Source organism: Ornithodoros turicata, chromosome 6 (assembly GCF_037126465.1).
Source record: "Ornithodoros turicata isolate Travis chromosome 6, ASM3712646v1, whole genome shotgun sequence".
In the NCBI taxonomy this organism is placed as follows: domain Eukaryota; kingdom Metazoa; phylum Arthropoda; class Arachnida; order Ixodida; family Argasidae; genus Ornithodoros; species Ornithodoros turicata.
Window position 1 is genome coordinate 18,058,804 of NC_088206.1, and position 17,059 is coordinate 18,075,862.

General features: G+C 49.1%; 1 long non-coding RNA gene across 1 annotated transcript; it reads left to right on the forward strand.

Moving 5' to 3' along the window:
• Positions 1–16,325: 16,325 nt before the first annotated feature.
• On the forward strand, positions 16,326–16,838 carry LOC135399304 (uncharacterized). Its single transcript, XR_010424237.1, has 2 exons — positions 16,326–16,559; positions 16,618–16,838. It is a non-coding gene; the product is annotated as an uncharacterized LOC135399304 (long non-coding RNA).
• Positions 16,839–17,059: the final 221 nt, after the last annotated feature.

The following is a 17,059-nucleotide window of genomic DNA, read 5'->3' on the forward strand; positions in this document are numbered from 1 at the left end:
ACCCATATTTCACATCAAGTCTTATTCGCGATGAATCTTATTATTATTATTACACGTTAGCGCCACAAAGCAACTGTGGCTATGAGCAGCGTACAGATGTGGACAAATTGAGAGAGAACAGTAGGATTGAGTGGGGGACAGGGGGGAGTGAGTACACGGTATCTGGGCCGACTTCAGGGGGAACTGTGCCGGCATTCATCTGGAAACTCTTCGGAAAACCTCACACAGCACGGCCGATGGCAGGATTCAAACCCACCACTTCAGAGTCCCTTCTACGAATAGTGACTGAGGCCAATTAATTTATTGTTATTTATAGTTAGTGGGCAGTATAATTTGCTCGAATCTGCACGTGCATGTTGGTGAATCTTCTGCCCATCTGTGTTTCAGGGGCTGTACAAGCTAATGCAAAGACGTTCATTGCAACAAAAGTGGAGATGGAGTCACAAATTAAGGCACGGTTGTGACACGCAAAAGACCAAGGAGCTACCCCGGAGAAGAGATAGTGGATCACTTGGTGGCATCCGTTTCTCATCTTTGCAAACTTTTTGCCACCCGGGGGGGGGGGGGGGGGGGGGGGGGAATGAGCACCGAGAGTGTGTGCTAAGCCACATCGCTCCAGAACTTCGTGCTCTGGTGGCAAAGGAGCCACAAACAGAAGACTGTGCAACTTAGCAGTTCAGTCAGCGGTTCCTTTCCCAAATCAGGACATGGAACAAGACCTACAAGATACTGAGGGAAGCATGTCAGGGGACCTCATGGGGTCCTCTTGAGTAGCCAGCAGCAAAAGCTCCATACTCTGCCTCTGCTTTCAAGCCCAGCCCTTTCAAGCTCTGCCCAGCCCTTTCAAGGCAGGCCTTTCCCAGGCGGACCACAGGGAAGGGCGCTACATGGTCCGAGGTATGTCAAACAACCTGTTCACCTTTACCAGTGGGCAGACTAACGCTCCATGTTCTGGCATGGAAACAGTTAACGAGGGATGCGTAGGTCCTCCAGACAGTAACACGGTATCAGCTGGAATTTTTTCCAACCTCCACTTCAACATTTACACATCGAGCACTGTCAGACTCTGGGGAACCGCCATGCATCAAAGGGAGTGATCAGGGAGCTGCAGCACAAAGGGGCCCCCCATTATACCCCATATATCCCCCTTCCCGAGAGCACACAGCACAATTTCTTTCCCCTTTCTTGACCCAAAGAAATATTTGTAATTGAGGCCAATCTTGAACTTAAAGCACCTGAACCACTTCATTGGTTACGAACATTTTAAAATGGAGGGCTGGGACACCGTGAGGGGCATGTACTCCAGGGGGACCTTCTAGTTCGTATAGACTTGAAGGATGCCTACTTGTCAGTTCCAATAGAAAAGTCCAATTGTCCATGGTTTTGTTTCCTACATCAGGGAACTTGCTATCAGTGGAATGTTCTGCCGTTTGGCCTAAGGTCAGCTCCAAGGGTGTTCACGAAGTTAACGAAGCCAGTTGTGCCCTACCTGAGATCCCAAGGGATCCGCCTTGTAATCTTCTTAGACGACATCTTGGTCATGGATCAGTCCCCTTGTCATCTAGTGCACTCCACAGTTTGTAGTGACCCTGTTGCATTTGATGGGGTTCATCGTGAACCAGACCAAATCCCACCTCACCCCAGCTCAAAGGCACGTCAAAGGCACTTCATGGGTTTCGAGATTATTACAGTGCCCTAGGCAGTACGCCTTCTCTCGTAGAGCCTCTGAATTCTGTTGAACAGGAACAGGCCGATTGGGAACCCCAAGGTATATACTACGCAACGAAGAAAGTGCCCCAAAACCGCCAGTACGTATACATAGAACAGGTGCGAATGCCATCAGGAAGCTTCTCACGATCTCGTAAAGATATCGAGGGTACATTTGTTCTGTAACTGTAAAAAAAATTCAACTGCACGACCAAACGAAGTCATTTCCCATCTTGCTGACGTCCATCCTGTCCGGTCTGCCTTAAGGTCCGACAGAGCTGGAGCAGTTAGCAGTAGAACTAGCAGCAGCGCTAGACAACATGAAAGCGAAGCCTGCATCAGTGCAAGATGGGTTGACTGTAGAGTGTGTTTATAAACGTTTCACTGCAGTTTTAGGACCCAACCTCGTCAGTATTGCAACATGAAAGAGTGGCTGTCGCAGCGGGAAGCCGAGAAACCAGCAAATGAAAATATTTTCCTATTCCATTTTGTTTATTTTGGCGTTAAAGAGTGGCGGCTGCCAAAGTGTAGCATCTTGCAAGCCAGCAAGTGAGTATTACAGAAACGGAGGGAAAAAAAATAAATAAAACCGGCCCAATGCTGTCTGGGCCTCCCCAATTCTGATGAGTACTTAGTCTTACCCTAAACTAGGTTCACTCTTTATGTGTACATACCTAGCGAACACCTGTGTTTTGTTTATAATAGAAGATGATCACGATGGGTCATTGGCCACATCATTGGAACACTGGGCTGTTTCCCACTGCGCACAACTGCGCTACAGCGTGCAATGTGTGGCCAAATTGTTCTCCTCCGTGTCAAGTTAAAGGTGAACAAGTTGGAAATTGGGAGCTAAAGTAGCAATGTCACTTCTTGATATAGCTCGGGATAGTGCTCAGGAAGGCATGGAAGTCGCTAATATCCTTCTGTTTCGGCCGCGGAGCTTCGACATCACCAAGCCCTCCACCACAACAGAATTCCGAGAAAGCCCCAATCCTCCTCTGTACTTCAGGGCTTCGGGGCAGATACCCTGGGCGAGGGCTTACTGCCCTGTTCCGCTTAACTGTGTTTCAAACAAAGCCTATGGCACGGGGGAAAAAGTCATGTCCTTGCCACTGAGTACTTTTTTTTTTTTTCGTGTTAGCGCCGGGAAGCAACTGTGGCTATGAGCGGCGTACAGATGTGGACAGATGGAGAGAGGACGGCAGGAAGGAGTGGGGGACAGAGGGGTTAGTATGCGTCCTGGGCCGACTTCAGGGGGAACTGTACCGATAATCGTCTGGAAAGTCTTCGGGAAAACCTCAGACAGCACAGCCGGTGACAGGATTTGTACCAGTGTCACCCCCCAGTCTCGGCGCGGAAAGTGATCATCTTGACCACTATGCCACGGGAGCTGGTGCCATTGAGTACTGATGTGATGGTTTGATGTTTGGTGTTTTTGGTGCAACAACATCAGAGACTGACGTGATGGGGAGGGGGTTTAAATAATGTGACCATATTCCTCATACCCCAAAGCGGGACACTGGTGGGGGTCAGCAAGTCAAGTACTGTTGGGGGCACGGTTAGCTAAAATCTCCTGTCGCTACTTCGCCGTCCCATATCCACTCTGTTGAGCTTGAAAGTTCTGTGCAAATATTGTATTTGAAGGTGGATCATGTCCAGCACGTGTTTATTACTCAAAAGAAATAGTCTTGCAACACCTAGACATTTGAGATGAGATAAACCACTGAGTGCTGATTTTAGACAACCGTGTCCCCTACAGTACACGTGCCCAAAACTCGAGAAGTGACGAGCCTGTATTCTTGAGGAATATTGTATTGTTTCCAGTGTCCTCATACTTGAACGGGCATGAAGGGAAAATCTCGCCCCACACTTGTTGAAACACTCAACTTCCATTTCATCATTATCGTCAGTGTGGTGATGGTTGATCACTATAACAATTTGATTGATGAAACCTCGAGCATTCAACTGATAAGCAAAGTGTGCGCAGGCGTTTTTCTTTCTTTTTTTTCTCCACAAGTTGCTGTCATAGAGATTATATTCCAGGGGGAATATTGGCTAGACCATGGAAAGATGCGATCCGGAGGAAGGCAATGAGGAAGTAGAAACCCTTGTTTTGCCACTTTTTTTCTGACTTCCCGCGGCAGAGACTTCCATTTCTGGTGGTCCCAGATCTGAACACTGGTGCGGGAAGCGACTAGGGACAGAAGGCGATTTGGTGCCCAACCGCCCGATGGCGACTCCGACAACGTGGGCCACAGGGACCAGGTCCTCCGGGATGCTCAGGCTTCAGTCATCTCCGCTGTCAGCCCGTTGGTGAACCTCCTGGAGCGCTGTGCCGACCTTGAGTCATCTCCACCTGAGGGCTCATCCGGAGGCCGGGTCGAACGACGGGTCGTGGCAGACCATCTCGCTGCGGCCCTGTCCCACCTCGGCCGTGTTTTCTCCTCCCTCGGCAATGAGAGAAGGGAGAATGTCTTGGCAAGGATTGCCCCAGAGCTGCGCTCTCTGGTGACCAAAGATCACCAGCCGGAGGAGGAGGGAGCTGCCCGTCTGTTCGGGCAGCACTTTTTATTTTATTTTAATTTTATTTATTAATACTGTAAGCCAATATGTGGCCCAAACAGGAGTGGCATACATGTTGGACACATACTCAACAATGGACAACTTTGTGCTAACAATGTGCTAAACATGCGAGTAGCTTTGTTTGTGCCGGTGCATATTTAAGTTTCCTTTGTATAAATCCTAATTTCTTCAGGGCTAATGGACAGATGTCAGAAATGTGATCAGACCACGTTAGTCTACTATTGATTGTCACCCCCAAGTATTTATACTTCTGCACTTGGGATATTTCTTGACTCCCAAGCAAATATGGGAACACACTCGGTAACTTTTTTCTTGTAAGTCGCATCAGTACTGTCTTATCCAAATTAATCTTCATGCCCCATTGTCTACACCATTCTAAAACTGCTACTATAGAATTCTGTAGTAATAAATGCTCAGCATGGCTCGTGACCTCCTTAAAAATCACACAATCATCTGCAAATAGCCTTATTGAAACACCTTCTGGAATCACAGTAACAATATCATTGATATAAATTAAAAACAACAACGGTCCCAATACGCTTCCCTGAGGGACACCGGAACTAACAGCACACATGCCTGAAGGACGATTACTAATTTCTACAAACTGTTGCCTGAACTGTTGCCTTAACCTCCCCCATCCGTATCTGTTACTCACCGGTACAAACGAGGAGTAAGACCAAGCGCTAAAATGGAGCCGCAACAAGATAAAGATCAAGCTGCTACCTCAGCCGCCACCCAGCTCACAAACATCGAGCAGGCCCTGGCCCGCTTAGGTGCGAACGCTAACGCTTCGCCAGCAGCCCCTACGCCCCAGCCTACCCAGGAGACCGACCCCTACTGGCGTAACGACTGTCTGCTCATGCGGATTGGTCGCTGCGACGCCACCCTTCAATTTGTTGACGTTGCTGTCAACATTGATAACATCAAGACCTTGGGCGAGGCCCTTTACGAGGTCGTTTACGACCACCTCCCCCACCCACCGATTCTGACCCAGGCTGAGTTTGCACTCACCGTTCAAAGACTGTTCTACAATAGAACATGCCACGTTGGACGCGCCGCTCGCCCACCGAGCGACAATAAGTGCGCAATCCTCAACCTCCCCTTCCCCTTGCTCGTCCCCCGGCCAATCAACGAGCTACTGCTCGTTGATTGGCAACGACCCCGGACTGATAGATGGGCACCACTACGTGGTAGCCCCCCGCCGCAGCAAAGGACCCCGAGTGGAGATCCTGGAAAGACAAAGAGATCGGCGCATGGCTACGCGTGATGCGTCAGCTGTCAAGGTTCGCGTACGTGGACGAGTTCACGTCCGCCCGAACCGAAGGCACTGGCTACCTCATGCACAAAGTCTGCAAAGCGCAAGACGACACAATGTGCGTGAGGAAGCTGACTGACAAGGTCACTCTCATGAGAGAGGCCTTCTGGTCCGGCTGCCTCGGACAGATCGTCGCGCCCAGCGCCACCTACACCAGTGGAGGATACGTTGCGTTGCGTACGTTGCGTACACTTCACGCTCGGACTTGATCAACCGGCTCCACGCCATGTGGATGCCTATCGGACTTGACAGGGTGTAAACCTTCCACCCGCATTGTATATATGTGTATAAAATGTCTTCTTATGATTAGTGTACTAGTAAGTAACAGTACTAGTAAGCAGACAGAGCTCTGTGATCATGTTTTGAAAACAGGGCACCAGGTGGACTTAGAAAAACCGGCAATCTTGGCACATGAAAAACGTTGGGGGGTACGTAAACAATTGGAGTCCTGGTTTATCAAGAAGATAGATAACACCATGAACAGGCATCCCGGCCCGTTACCCGAATGCTACGCCCCCTTGATGTATAAAAGAGCGGGGACGACCACCTAGACCGCATTCTGATGATGGAATCCGGATGGATTCCGAAACGTCAATTTTAATTCACTGTTTTTAATTGTTGTGAGCCGGTGTGAATTTCGGTAATTAAAGATGTATGTTCCCGGCCTTTGGTCCATCTTTAGCTATGATTAGTGTGTTGTTTGTTTGTTTATTGACTTGTGAATAACGCTTTACTTTTCGTACTTTTTGGGCCAAATCCGCAGGAAGCTGACGGACAAGGTCACTCTCATGAGAGAGGCCTTCTGGTCCGGCTGCCTCGGACAGATCGTCGCGCCCAGCGCCACCTACACCAGTGGAGGATACGTTGCGTTGCGTACGTTGCGTACACTTCACGCTCGGACTTGATCAACCGGCTCCACGCCATGTGGATGCCTATCGGACTTGACAGGGTGTAAACCTTCCACCCGCATTGTATATATGTATATAAAATGTCTTCTTATGATTAGTGTGTTGTTTGTTTGTTTATTGACTTGTGAATAACGCTTTACTTTTCGTACTTTTTGGACCAAATCCGCAGGAAGCTGACTGACAAGGTCACTCTCATGAGAGAGGCCTTCTGGTCCGGCTGCCTCGGACAGATCGTCGCGCCAAGCGCCACCTACACCAGTGGAGGATACGTTGCGTTGCGTACACTTCACGTTCGGACTTGATCAACCGGCTCCACGCCATGTGGATGCCTATCGGACTTGACAGGGTGTAAACCTTCCACCCGCATTGTATATATGTGTATAAAATGTCTTCTTATGATTAGTGTGTTGTTTGTTTGTTTATTGACTTGTGAATAACGCTTTACTTTTCGTACTTTTTGGACCAAATCCGGACTTGTAACGAGACCTTCAAGGTCCTGAAGGAGGCAAGGCAGCCCTCCAGGCAGGCCTTAGACGAGCCTGCAGCGAAACGGAGCAGACCAACGTCCAGCAGCTCCACCCCATTCCGCCGCCCGGCTGCGCTTTTTCCAGAGAGGCCCTTCCCGGGGGAACTTCAGGGAAGGGCGCCACGAGCCCCTAGAGGGAAGCCCCACAGTTTTGTCACCCTTGCCTGCGGTTAGGATCGGTCTGTGTCCAGTCTTGGTCTCGTATCACTCGGGATCCCTGGGTTCTCCAGACGGTAGTGCGATACAGACTAGAGTTCTCCGAAGTGCCCCCACATTGCCTATCTCCCAGGGACAACCTGCCCTCGGGCAAGCTGCTTGCCCTACAGGGAGTAATCAAGGAGCTGCTACAGAAAGGGGCCATTTCCCCCATTCCGATGCAGAAAACCCGCTTCCTGTCCCCATTTTTTCTCGTTCCCAAGAAGGACTTGCAGTTGCGACCAATCTTGAATCAGCTGAATCGTTTCATTGTCCACGAACACTTCAAAATGGAGGGATGGCACACGGTGCGGGGCCTGTTCATCCCAGGGGATTTTCTAATCCGAATCGACCTCAAGGACGCGTACTTGTCTGCTCCAGTAGCAGGGTCCGATCGCCCCTGGCTCTGTTTCCTTCATCAGGGAGCTTGCTACCAGTGGAACGTCCTTCCCTTCAGTCTGCGCTCAGCACCAGGGGTGTTCACAATGTGGATGAAGCCAGTTGTCGCCTTCCTGAGATCGCTCGGAATTCGACTGGTAATCTACCTAGACGACATATTACTCATGGACCAGTCCCCTCTCCTCCTGCTCTCCTCGACGAGGTTGGTGGCCAACCTGTTGCAGGCGTTGGGCTTCGTCGTGAGCCGTACCAAGTCCCACCTTACTCTAACCCAGAAGCTTCGTTTTTTTGGGGTTCGAGATCTTGACAACCTCCCCTGTGGTGGGCCTGCCCATGGAGAAGGGCAGGGCCATCAATCAAGTGATCCAGCCTTTATTAGAGGGGCAGACTGTTCGGGCGAGACAATTGGCCAGGGTAATCGGACGCTTGGGTGCAACGTCTCTTGCCATTCTGGAAGCCCCCCTCCATCTCAGGTCACTCCAATTACTTCTCCATCAGGCTTTAAAACGGGGCTCATACGAGAGCACAGTTATGCTCTCTTCCGAAGCCAAGAGAGACCTGGAGTGGTGGAGCAAGATGCTTATGTCATGCCCTACTCGGAGTTCGTACGAGAGCCCCGTGGTGCAGATCATTCAGACAGACAGTTCCATGCAAGGTTGGGGAGCCAGCTCAGAGGGATGGGTTGTGGGCTACCAATGGACCAGCGAGAAAACTCAGCTTCATTTAAACGAGTTAGAGTTGGTCGCTGCGTTCGAAGGTCTCAAGGCTCTGGCCAAGCAGTCGTCTCAGGGCCGGATTCTTCTCCAACTCGACAACAGGGCGGCGGTTGCAGCCATCAATCGGATGGGAAGCACACGCTCCGCTCGCCTAAACCAGGTAGCGCTCGAGCTTTGGTCGTGGTGCCTCAAACGGGGCCTGACGGTGCAGGCTCAGCACATCCCCGGGAATTCGAACTTGGTGGCAGACCAGGCGTCACGTTTCAGGTTCTACAGCAGCAGCTGGAAACTGTCAACCCCCATTTTGCACAGGATCAACAGGCTTTGGGGGCCAATCCTAGTGGACCTCTTTGCGGACCTGTCCAACTACCAGGTGCCACACTATTTCAGTTGGAAGCCGGATCCGGGGGCGGCAGCAGTGGATGCCTTCAGCCAAAGCTGGTCGAGACCAGGTCTCTATGCCTTTCCGCCTTTCAACCTAGTGAGTCGCTGTCTACAGAAAATGGACGACTCGCAATCTGCCCTCCTCTTAGTGGTCCCAATATGGCCCTCCCAGCCATGGTACCCTTCTCTCCTGCGCTGTGCTTGCCAGGAACCTCGTCTAATCCCCCCTCACCCAAACCTGTTGCAGAACCCCCAGGGCGTAGTTCACCCCCTCCTAAGCCAGGGCTTGCGCCTAGCAGTCTGGAGGGTAACAAGCGATCAATCTCTGATCCTAGCCTTTCGGAGGGCGCTGCCAAGCTTATCTCAGCATCATGGCGCAGAGGCACAAGGCTTACTTACAACGCCTGCTGGCGAAGGTGGGATGGGTGTGGTACAAGGGCGGTTGATCCCTTTTCTCCCCCTCTGACAGCAGTTTTGAATTTCCTGGCCCACCTTCACTTCAATGAGCATCTCGCTTACAGAACAGTCAACTGCTATCGCTCTGCCCTGTCACAGACAATCGGTCGTTGTGATGGCTACCCCTTGGGCGAGCACCCTGCAGTATCCAGGCTGCTCAAAGGAGTTTTTAATCTGAACCCTCCTCGCCCAAGGTACTCTACCACTTGGTCCTTCTTTTGTTATCCACTGAGGGCATTATACGTCAGGACACTGGCTGGGAGTTAATGCTTGACGGGCTACGGAAGATTTCTCGGGCTTCAAGCGTCTGGCCCTATCTTTTTATCCCTTCCCTCCCACAGGAGCCACTCCTCTGCCCAGTGCTTTGTCTAAGCTCCTATATTGCACATACCCTGCCCCATCGGAATGGCTGCCCTCAGCTCCTTTTGACAACACAGAAACCATATAAGCCAGCCTCACGTGATTCCATAGCTAATTGGTTGAAACGGGTCCTAGACTTAGCTGGCATTGACACCTCTATCTTCAAAGCTCGCTCCACTAGGAGTGCAGCAACCTCGGAGGCACGGGACAAGGGTGTCCCCATAACAGAAATCCTCAAGGTCGCAGACTGGTCTTCGGACTCCACTTTCAATCGCTTTTACAGGCGGCAGGTCCGCTCAGGGACAGGCCTTGGGGCTCAGGTGGTGTCTCTGGCGTGCTCAAGGCTTTGAAGCGGCAGTTGTAAACCCTGATAGTAAGTGAGGACAGGTACAGTAGTATAATTACCAGTTCTAACGAATGGTACTTACCTGAAATTAGAACAGGAATTATACGATGTATAGGGAGACACTTACTCCCGGGAGGTCTGCCCACCCCCTCTTCACACTGTGTTCACAAAACCCGCCTTTGGAGTCCTTTGCTTACTGTATGCCTTGTTTGTTTTGCAGGCCGTGGCCGAGAATGGACCCCAACCATAGCAAAGTTTTGACAATAAATTTGATGATCATTTTGCACACCCTCGTTGGTTGCCAGTATTTTCTGATTCTTCCCTTGCCTCAGTCAGAAAGAAAGACGGGCAGGGATTAGGGTTGCGGTGTTATATAGGGAGGGTACCGCCATCTACCGCTTCCGGATGCAAGTTTTTTTACTGACTTTGAACTTGACTCTGACGCGCGAAAAGAAGGAAAAAGCAGTTGTAAACCCTGATAGTAAGTGTCTCCCTATACATCGTATAATTCCTGTTCTAATTTCAGGTAAGTACCATTCGTTAGAACTGGTAATTTTCAGTGTTGCCCGCTGTACAGGGGGTTGTTTGACACCAGGCGTCGCACCGCTGCACTATGCCGCATCTTTCATGGCAAATTAAAAATATTTATAGCGCGTTGTCGGTCGTGTGGTTCCGCATATGGTATTTAGAAGCAACAAAGTCTCGAGACACATCACCGGCATATCATGCTTGTCAACTGCTGTGCAGACGACTTAGAGTGCAGGCAGACGGAAGGCCCTTCATTAGGTTTTGGATGGTGCTCCGTCCTGATGCAGCCACGTAAGGGTGAGCAAAGGAGCCACCAGTGAGACTGCTTTCCCTCTGGTGGAGTTGGACTAGGGTGCTAGCTCTCTCTGTGTAGGGTAGAGTTGCCCTTTGTAGAAGCGAATGCCGCAAAGTCGCCATGTTCACGAGCACGCTTAGCATGCACGAATGCTCTGTACCAACTTCACCCACTTTTTCAAACCTCCTCTGCTATGTATTTACTCAACTCCAAAATTTAGTGTGTAGCTAAGCGTACAGCTGCACTTTTGTGAACGCATCGCAAGCTGTGCGTGGGCGTGAATTTCGTAGCAGACGACGCCGTTGTCTTCACCCTATGCAGAGGGAGCTAGTATTGTGGCCCCCAAAGTTTGTACCATTTGTACCACATCTTTGATGCACCACAACCGGATCTGTGGCACTGGGCTTTGCTCTCGACACTCACAACACAGAATCCATTGTCCAAGCCTGCAATATTTGCGTCGTGCAAGCTCCATAAAATGATGAGAGTTCGCAATGTAGCTGGAGTCAAAGACTGCAACCTTTCCGAGAAAGTGCAGTTAGACTGCGAGCTGACCCTTCGAGAATCCGCTTTGTTGGTTCGCTAGAGTGAATCAGTAAAGATAAGCAGCAGACATTGCTGCTGTACCAAGACATGGAGGGATGCCACTGCACCGAAACTGCGGCTACCAATAGCGGTGGCTACAGCCATGAATCTAATATACCGAATAGTGCGCTGACCCGGAGCAACCCTAGCGATCACAATGAAGACACTAGAGAAGCTGACAAAGCTGTGGCTCGAGTGGGCTGATTGATTGAAATTTACTGGCACAAGGGTAGCAAAGATAAAGCAGAGACAGACTATGTGCTAGGTTTAGCCTTATGCAAAACTACGTTCACTATTTAGCAGGAACCGTGTGTGTACTAATAAAGCGTAATTACATCTGGTGTACAATAGGAGATGTCGACAAATGATGAGTCATTGGCCACACCGTTGGTACACTGAGTTATTCCCCACTGCACAACAGTGCACTGCGGTGTGCAACGTGTGGCCAAATTGATCTCCTCCATGTGTGATGTAACAAGTCGACTCCTTCCAGACCTGGAAGGGGGTATAAATATCATCCTTAAAGTCGAGTTTATATTCACTGTTGTCTTCAAAAGTACTCTGGAGAACTCACTTCAGTGTGGTGAAGCAGTTCCAGTACTAACACCACGACATCAAGAACAAGGCCCTTGCACATACCAACACCGACAAAGTATAAAACATCAAGGGAACTGCCAGTCAAAAGCTTTCCTTGTTCCATCCACTTCTACAGTTTATCATTATTATGATTTATTTTTTGCTGACCAAATCCCAGATGGAAACCCAGACTGGGAGGTTTACCTCCTACCGTGAGATAGTGAACGAGTGAGATAGTGAGATTCTATTGTCTGACAAGATACCTGCTGACTGTGTCAACTACTTTGAGGTGCAGACAGCACCATTTCTTAGGGCATTTGTTCGAAGGTACCCAGAAGAAAAATAAATTGCACTGAAATTACACTATCTGATCCATTACCCACGATACATTTCACTGTTTGAACCCCCACGCAACTCTTGGTCAATGAGGTTTGAGGCAAAGCATGCCAAACTAAAGACAATTGCAGTGCGGGCAAGAAGCTAGCACCCGTGAGAGCTGTACAAGCTTTGGCAGTGTTATGAGATAATACAGCTAACTGAGTCGTGCTTAGAATGCTGTCGTCATAGTCGTGCTGAAGCGTCAACTGGAGGATGAACACGCCATCCGCAGACACATCCGCAAAGGAAAGCGAAACCCCAAGGAACGGGGCAGTTAGTATGAGCGCAATACTCAATCTTGGGAAAGTTACAATGAATGTAGCAGAAACGTAGCGTTGGTGTTATTAATGTGAAGTGCGTATTTGTGCGCTGATAAGTGAGTCTAAGATCCACCAGAACTTTAGCCAACATAACACCCAGGGTGGCAATCTCAAACACAGGCAGGGCAAGTCGAGAAACCGGAAGTGCCTGCCAGCAAAGGAGGAGACATCAATACAACAGAGGAAATGGAATCAAAAACAAGGGTTTACGCACTAACAGAAACCCATCTCAGAGATGGTGAGGCACATCCCCTGGGCCCTACCAGGGGAAAAACAGACAGGAAAGACACCAGAGAGGAGGCGGAATTTGCCTCCTAATCAATTCCAAGGCAATACCATACAAGAAACATGACAGCTGCACCTCTGGATAAAGTGAAGCTGGAAGGGGTCGAAGAAAATTAATCTATGTATGGTTTACATGGCCACTGGAAATGAGGACCTGACCTGGAATGAAAAGATATACAGCTGCTTGCAGGAAGATATAAACAAGCTAAGTAAAAAGGAAGCAACAAATATTATTGGGGACTTCAACTGTCACCTTGCGGTAAATTCTACGTGGGACAGACTGGAGTGGGACAATTCATCCGCTTCCGGCTTCTGAAATTGAAAGAGGAGTGCGGCAGGGGTGTCCATTGTCTCCAACCCTCTGCGTGATAGCTTTTGAGGCGGCAATCAGGACGTTGTCTCAAACAACTGTGGTACCTCTCTTTGAAATTCCTGGTAGCCGCTGCTTCTCTGCAGCGTTCGCCTATGCGGACAACCTCACAACATGCCTTCCCACACCATTCGTTGTAAGACAGGCATTAGGCTGTCTGGAAAAATATGGCAGAGCTTGTGGTGCAAAGCCCAATTCGCGCATGACTTGCGCAGTGGCCCCCGGAACTGAGAATCCCACCGGGATTCCGGTAAAGCGCTCGTGCCATATCCTAGGCATTACTTTCAACCGGACAGGTCTGCTCACAAGAAGCTAGGATTACGCACTCCTCGACATGAGCGACCGCCTCCAAGCCTTATCTGCCCTCAACTTGAACCAGAGACAGCGTGCCTCTGCTCTGCGTCGCCATGTCTGCTCCACCGTATGGTACCATGGCACGGTCTTCCAACTGGCCATAATGACATTCGGCGGCACCAACCGAATGGCTTAGAGCTTTTTTTCTGACCTTGCCACACTATTCTGCCCTCTTCTGCACCGGAACCTTGTGGGAGCACTAGTTAAGAAGGAGCGCACGGATGGCATGCACCAAGTGGAAGAAAATGGCTTATCAAAGACAGATAAGAGCGAACGGGGTGTTGGCGAGACAGCGTGTGCTGCAGAACGTGGATTATGTAGAAGTAGCTGGCGTCTGGCAGATGATTGTGTTGTATTGAGCAAATATAAAGTCACAAAGATGACGGTAACGACGTTTGCGGATTAATAAAAACAGAAAACAACGATGTTGGGAGGCATTCCACCTCGACTGTCTTTAGCACTACATCTGTGTGGCATCTTTTATCAACAGTAACGGGAGTAATCTTACAACTTGGTGCCCGAATGGGACTTGGCATGCTTATTCGTTGTTCTGTATTCATCAAATATGTCTCCGCAGAGTATGTTTATTCCCCATTTTTTGTAACGTTGTACATACATAGCATCAATAAAAGAATCTGTTCTTATCAGCTTAATATCTGCACACGACATTCCTCCTCTGATGTTTTTGGCACAACTTCGGTGTGGAATCTTTTATGAACAGTAACGGGAGTAACGTTACAACTTGGTGCCCGAATGGGACTTGGCTTGCTTATTCGTTGTTCTGTGTTTATCAAATATGTCTCCGCACTGTACCTTTATTTCCCCTTTTTTGAAACATTGTACATACATAGCATCAATAAAACCTGTTCTTATCAGCTTAATATCTGCACACGACATTCCTCCTCTGGTGTTTTTGGCACAACTTCGGTGTGGAATCTTTTATGAACAGTAACGGGAGTAACGTTACAACTTGGTGCCCGAATGGGACTTGGCTTGCTTATTCGTTGTTCTGTGTTTATCAAATATGTCTCCGCAGTGTACCTTTATTTCCCCTTTTTTGAAACATTGTACATACATAGCATCAATAAAATCTGTTCTTATCAGCTTAATATCTGCACACGACATACCTCCTCTGGTGTTTTTGGCACAACATCTGTGTGGCATCTTTTATCAACAGTGACGGGAGTAACGTTACAACCTGGTGCCCAAATGGGACTTGGCTTGGTTATTCGTTGTTCTGTCTTCATCAAATATGTCTCCGCGGTGTACCTCTATTCCCCATTTTTTGTGACCTTGTAACACGTGCGACAGGGTATGGTAATATGCTGATGTCTAGGAGCCCTTGCGGTCGACACATACAAGCACAAAACTTGATCCTCTCTCCTCGATCGCTGTTTCAACTGATGTTTTGTGTGTCGTCTGACAGGCAGATGCCCGTCGTGACATTATTGTGTTTGTTGTTTTCAGCTACACACAGGACATGATGTATGGACAGACAGGGCTGTCTTTAGGACTATGTTCATTAAGCAGGCTGCTCTGGCTATCTGGCCAGCATCAGTTCCGTCGAAGAAATCGGTGTCAGGGACACTGCCCAACCGGGTCATTCCCGAGGGGCATACCGACGTTAAACCGGGATTGACACCACGGAAACTCGATACCCTGTATTGCAAGTGGCATTTCCAATTCAGTTCTACAAGGAAGGCTTACGATGAACCGTAGTATATACTGCAGACTGGTAATGGATGGAGCTGCTGCACTTGAACATATGTACGTGTGTCCCAATTACATTTGTTGTTGTTGTTCTCTTTCCTGCATTCCTTTAAGACTACAGGTTGGGTATTCAAGAGGCGGCGGAGGACACTGAAGGAAAGAAAGCGAGAAAAGCCCAACAGAAGAAAGTGAAGTATGTTTCACAGAAGATATCGGATTTGCGAAGACTGCGGAAGCGGTCAGGAAATGCATGAATAAACGGTAACTTATTATAGTCCTAACTTCATTGCTTATTGAATTCACTGTTTATTTTCTTCAGCACACAAACACACACTTTCTGCTGGTCTGTGAGACCAGCAGGTGCTCTGTTGGTCCAGCAGGCTGCTGCAGCCCACCAGGGCTTCTGTTGGTCCAGCAACCTACCAGAGCTTTTGCTGCTCCAGCAATCCACGAGCATTTCTGCTGGAGCCTGTCACAAATTACAGGCAAGTGGTCCACCAGCCTGCTAGAATTTTTGATAAGATCATTTTGCAACATTTTCCTATATAGCAACATGATTTGAAGTGATGCTATCAGCCACATAAAATATATATTTGTCAGACCACCCAAAAATGGCCATTTTTGCGGCAGTAAGGAAAGAGTTAATGCAGCAACCATGTGGAGAACAGGCTGGCCACGCTCTATCGCCTGCCTGCAGTGCCGTACGCAGCACAACTGTACGCCGTACACAGCAATTGTGCCGTACACTGTTAGAAGAAACGGTATAAAAAAGGAGCGAAAAGGGTGCAAAACGTGGACAACGGTCGCCGTATATACCATGGCTCTCAGTTTTATCCCTTTAGATAGGTATAGCTGGAGCTTATGTCCGCACATTATACCATAGAGCAAGTAAGGAGGTATATATGATGTCCTTCTGATGATTATACCTCTGGAGACCTTTCGTTATACCTGCTTCTCAGTGGCGCCACACAACGGCATTCCTGTTACTTCTGAGGTATAAATTGTGCCTTGGTCATTTTGGGACAAATTCAGAATGGCCGTCTGTTTGAGCGTTTGGTTTGTGTGGTTTGTGTCAAGCGACAAGCTAGACAAACTATATATAGGGTGAGAAACAGTGACTATAGACGAACAGTGTATTGTTTGTGAGAGTCAACAGGCGGTATTTACAAATCTCGCCTCCGCTTGTTTCTCATCGAAGTTCTACCGTGGAATGTGTCCCTTGCCGTTCTTTCAAGAAAAGCTGATCATTTAAATGGTGTTCAGGTGCAGCCATTGACTTTCACTGTACAGAACGTGTTCACGGATTGTTTCTCCTCTGCAGACATCGAGTGTGCGAGTGCAGCACTACCCTGTGGAGCATCGCCCTGGTTTTTGCTGCGTATTGGCTGTTCAACATCAAGTACCAGCGGAAAGCCAGTAGCACCCTGACATTCCTGGAGCGGGACTTTTGCATCTCGACTCTACTAAACCCAAGGCGAAGTGTTTAGACCTCCTAGCATTCTTCGAATTTTACGCTAAATAAATTTCTTCGGTTTCCAATGACCCCTGCTGTCGAGTGTGGACTTCTTTTTAGTGAAACCATTACGGGTGTTTCAGTTATACCATGTATCAGATCGGGCGGGAGGGATAAGGGCTCTTCGCTGGCTCTCGGAGAGTGAGGACGCGTCTCCGCTCTTCTCCTCACCGGACGCCCGTCATTTGCTCGCCAGCTCTCCTCCGAGGCGGACGCTTGTTCGCATCGCTCCGGCTCTGCGGCGCGCCAG